General features: G+C 43.2%; 2 long non-coding RNA genes across 2 annotated transcripts; both read right to left on the reverse strand.

Moving 5' to 3' along the window:
* Positions 1-266: 266 nt before the first annotated feature.
* LOC136519516 (uncharacterized) lies at positions 267-1,619 on the reverse strand. The gene is made up of 2 exons (XR_010774943.1): positions 1,410-1,619; positions 267-421 (listed from the first exon to the last, which is right to left on the reverse strand). It is a non-coding gene; the product is annotated as an uncharacterized lncRNA (long non-coding RNA).
* A 74-nt stretch (positions 1,620-1,693) lies between these two features.
* Positions 1,694-4,033, reverse strand: LOC136519515 (uncharacterized). Its single transcript, XR_010774942.1, has 3 exons — positions 3,950-4,033; positions 3,264-3,839; positions 1,694-1,985 (listed from the first exon to the last, which is right to left on the reverse strand). It is a non-coding gene; the product is annotated as an uncharacterized lncRNA (long non-coding RNA).
* Positions 4,034-5,139: the final 1,106 nt, after the last annotated feature.

Raw genomic sequence — 5,139 nt, forward strand, 5'->3', positions numbered from 1 at the left:
GGTCCAAGTCCCTTCATTCAGCTCACTTAGGCTTCTTTCGGTTTTGGCACAAAGGGGGCGTAGTCCGCGTGAGTTACAGTGGCTCATTTGGAAGCGACTTTGATTAGCACTTGGATTTGCTAGTTGCTGTCGTGCAACGCTCGTGCGCATGCATTGACTTTATTAAATTTCAGCATAGAAGTTAATCTAGCTTGCATGCCGCTATGTTTGTCCAGCATCATTAAACATTCAGAAATTTTTTAAACTGAATGTACAAAATTCGGGAAAAAAAGAAAAGGGAAATACTAACAGGTAGTCCCAAAAGTTTTGATCTATAGATTCATTAGATATTACTACAATACAATAAATCTAAATGTAACAAATGTTCTAAATCCTCCTCGTCTTTACAGAAGGCACTTGCAAAGAGAGCCCTAAATTTCTCCTGAAACACAAAATTTAATATTTATTTTAGAAATGGAAATACAAACGAGATTTGGCAGGCATTATGTCATGAAAAATATATCATGATACTTAATGTCACAGAAACTGGCCCCAACCAAACTAACAATGGCAAGACCACATGTTAGCAACAACCGAAACTAAGAAGAAACGTGATTTAACATTAACAGTAGATATGAGAAGAAAGATGTGATGGACCCACAAAAATTCAAACTTAGTATTTAGCAATGAGTTGTAACCACAAAAATTCAATCCTTTTTAGCCGGTATGGACCTGGTACACATGATCACTTCAAGCCTTCAGCCCTTCAATGTATGGATTCGGGGCAAGAAATGCCTCTCTGAAAACATATAGCTTTGGCCCTGTTCGTTTAGCTGAAATTTGGCTTATGCTGATTTGCTGTGAGAGGAAAACACTATTCATTCACTGAAAAGTACTGCTGAAGTAGTTCAAGCGACAGTGGTGCTGATGATGGAACAAGTAATCAAGGCTAAAAATTCAGTGATTCAGCTGGGATCATTTCATACTACACTGCTGGCACTAAGATCTTAAAATATACGTGTACTTAAAATATATGTGTATGCTTAACTAAGCAAAATGCACCTACCTTTATTGGTTCTGTAAGTAGGAATTCAACTATTATAATAGCTAAAAATTCTATTGTTATTGGTCCCTTGCTGCCAAACAAAGCCAATCCCGGCCAATTGGCAATTCCTTGTATGCTTCACTGATAAATTTTACTTAAGCAAAATGCACCTACCTTTATTGGTTCTGTAAGTAGGAATTCAACTATTATAATAGCTAAAAATTCTATTGTTATTGGTCCCTTACTGCCAAACAAAGCCAATCCCGACCAATTGGCAATTCCTTGTATGCTTCACTGATAAATTTTACTTCGGAATTCTACTGTTATATTAGGGAAAAATCATAGGCATGGAAAGTAAAGGGGCACAACTATAGGAGAGCATTACCTGAAGAACATTCTTCAATGTCCTCAGCTTCAGGGGCTTCAGTAGGTGTGAACATCAATGGTAGTAGGAGCTTCAGATGGTTGCCCAGTTGCAACACTGCTGCCTAAGATAATTTGCATTGGCATGTAGTTGATAATAGGCCTGTTGAGAAATTCAGCATCTTTTGGGTGTGACTACAAGTAAATCGATGCATTAGACACCAAATTTGGATATGAATGATTGTACAAATATGAAAAACGTGCAAACTGGAAATAAGAACGGACCTGCACATATGCTTTGTATTGGGACTCCTCAAAGGTGATCATGTAGCTTTGTTCATCCCAGCCAGCCCCGCTCAGTTCCTTCAGCTTGTGCACCTTGATCCAGCGAGCACGCCACTTGCTGAGATCGTTGTAGACCTGATTGCTTGTGCAAGGTTAGCCACTGTACTCAGTCACATCTCTTGCTACCGAGTCAAGGTGCACCTCCTTGAGGCCCTTGTTCATCTTCACGCCCTGTCCAACAAGTTGTCCACCCGTGTCCACGCCCTTGCATTGTCAATAGGCACATCATGTCCACCCATCTCAGCCATCACATCTGGATCAAAAGTTGTCAGTATAAACTTATAGAAACGTAACATACAAAAATTATATGTCAAGTAGCAAGCTAGGCTACGGGAAAAAAAAATCAGTTTTTTAACTCTAAGAATCAGCTCATCCACTGTACATAGTGCATTTTCAGCTAGTAAAAATAGCAGGAATTCAGAGGAAAAATATTCATGTTGCCAGGAAAAATATTATCACAAGTAGAAGAACTGAAAGACTACAATTCCTTTCACATGCAGAAAACAAAATGAGTGAAACAATCAAGCCACTGGTGAAAGAAAATGAGTGAAACAAAAATATTCTGCTAAAACAAGCTGTTTGCCTGCTTGCCTGGATGAATGAAATAAAATCATGCTGATGGTTATTAGCAGCAGTAGTTGATTCATGCACTTTGCATGCATGCCTATGTTTGATTTGACAAATTAAACAGTATAATAGTTTCAGTTCATTTCATTTATTTATCCCTCCGCCTTGCTCCGGCTCAGCTTATATCTTGTTCATCAAAAGTGCTAGCTTTTGCACACAGCCACTAGCTCGATGTAGTAGTGTTAGCTCAATTTTAGTTTTCTCCCAAAACAAAACAAAAACAATAGGAATGTACCTGTGATCTAAGTGCTTGCTGTGTGATCAGGATATTGGTTTTGATTTTTTCCGTATTAATTGTGAACAAATCAAGCACATCCATATATCAGCAATCTCATTACATAACAGTATACCCTTGTGCAAACTTTACTATAACACCAATGTTTCTCTACAATGTATTAATCACTATTACCTCTGTTGTTTTTTACATATCATTGGTGATCAATTAATCATCCCAGAACAATGCCTGTCAAAGTGACACCGTACACCCTTTATTGGCAAAAATATTAGTGATGTTTCAACATCAGAGCTACTGTAATGTCGGCATAAGAAGTGCTTAAGGTAATAACCTAAGAACAGACAACCTAGTACAATGTATGATCAAATCATCTGCAACATTGGTGAGAGAGTTATACGAATGTTGTGTCAGCCTGAAGAACAGATATGGATCTGCGTACCTACAATCTATGTTGCTCTAAGAAAAATATTACGCGGACACTGCAGATAGAACAATCTAGCAATAAGCATCTAAGACAAGCCCATGCAAGTAAAAAGATCAATCATCATCAACACATATCCACGGCGCTGGCGGCTAAATTTTCTGAGTGGCAATCTTTGGTCAACAGCACAACAAAGAATTTAGCAATACAACAACAGAGAGCAGAGAGGGAGGGAGATCCGGCCGGACCTGGAAAAGAAATTGCCCTTCTCGAGATGGTGTTGAGATCTTGAAGAAGATAGCACCTCACGACCTTCAGCTGCCACCTTCTCTCTCGATGCCGGCAGAAGCCGATGCCGCCGCCTCCGCAGTATGGTCAAACCCTAACAAGGGAAACAGGCTAAGGAGAAGGGGACGGAGGAGGGGATGAGACCAAGGAGGAGACAGAGGACATACCTATATCAAGCACGAGCGGTGGCGGTGCCCTCGCCCGCAGACCTGGCGGCGAATCGGGAGCGGCAGCGGAGTCGCTGGTCATGATTCTCATGATTTGCAAGTCACCAGAACAAAGCGACGCGATTTCCCGGCCTCGGGTGAGGACAATTCTTTGAGGCTTTTACATGTGTGCCATTAAAAAAGTTTATAATTACACACAAGTCATTAAAAAAGTTGACCGCAGACAGATGCCACTGCTCTAAACTTCTTTGCCTTACAATCCATTCCATCCATGTTCTGTTTGATTTTCGCCGTTTGGTAGCCCTTATAGGTGGGACCTGTCAATGAAATTGTCCATATTGCCCTTATGACTGAGGAGACCGTGTTGACCTGACCAAACCCAAAATCATCAGATTCTGATTTGAGCCCCCAAAGACAGAGTAGCATTGACTAAGTGTGTCTTCCATAGAATTGAATCATTGACCAGACACGAACCGTACCAGGCTGGATGTAGGTAGCGAGTCCAAAGTCAGCGAGCTTGATCGGCGACGAGGGCGACTTGCTGACGAGGAGGATGTTCTCGGTGTAAGGAAAATGGACCCTTGGCCCATTTACTTTGGATTTTGATGTTTGATGACCAACACAACCAAATTGGACTAATGAATTTGCAAGTGTTTATTTTGTAGTTCAATAGGGTGCAAGACGTGACTTGAACGAAGGTGACGTGGTGATCCGATGATCAACACTTTAAGAAAGACCTTAGAAGCACAAGAGAAGACCCAAGATATCAAGCAAAGTCCAACCACGAAGATTGGAACCAAGCCGTACGAAAGATCACGAAGAAATGAGCTCACTGTGGTGACCAGATGCAGGACCGGACGCTGCGACCAGACGCTGGGCAAGTGGCTCGGTAGACAGGCGACCGGATCCCAGACCGGACGCTGGCGGCAACCGACCGGACGTAGGACAGCAGCGTCCGATCGATTACAGTAAGGTTCCAGAGTGGCAAATCTACGACCAAACACGTCTGGTGGCAGGCGACCGGACGCTGGCCAGCGTCCGATCAGTATGTTGCTGGCTCAACAGTCGGGACGACCGGACATGTTCGGTCAGGACGATTGAGCGTCCGGTCAGTAGCAGTTTTTCGCAGGAATTCGACCCGAATGGCTACTTTCTCAGTGGGGCTTATAAATACAACCCCCAATCGGCCCTTTGAGAAGTGTGGAGCTAAGAAAACATACCAATGGTGTTGATACACCATTTTAGTGATCTCCACATGCATAGTGCTTAGTGTTTTATTAGGTGATTAGCATAAGTGCTTTGCGAAATACTTAGGTTGATTAGACCACCGCTTATGCGCTTGCTCTAGGTTTATGCCTAGTGTTTAGTGAGGTTTGCATACCTCTTGCCACCCCGTGCTTGTGAGCACAAGTGTTGTACATCGGAGGGGCTTGAAGTCTTACAAGATCACACCAACCGCGTTTGTGGTGTGGCCGCCACCGTGTACCGAAGGGAACAAGGCCCGCGGCGTTTCGGCCGGAAGCTTGATAGTGAAGACGGCGGGGAGCATCCGGGAGAGGCTTGCCGGAAGGCACGTCGGAGACCCACTTGTGCGTGGGGAAGGCCCGAGGCTATCCACGGAATTACCCGACCGGGAGCTTGGCCCTTGCGAGGGATTCCTTGCGAGGGG

This window comes from Miscanthus floridulus, chromosome 18 (assembly GCF_019320115.1).
Source record: "Miscanthus floridulus cultivar M001 chromosome 18, ASM1932011v1, whole genome shotgun sequence".
In the NCBI taxonomy this organism is placed as follows: domain Eukaryota; kingdom Viridiplantae; phylum Streptophyta; class Magnoliopsida; order Poales; family Poaceae; genus Miscanthus; species Miscanthus floridulus.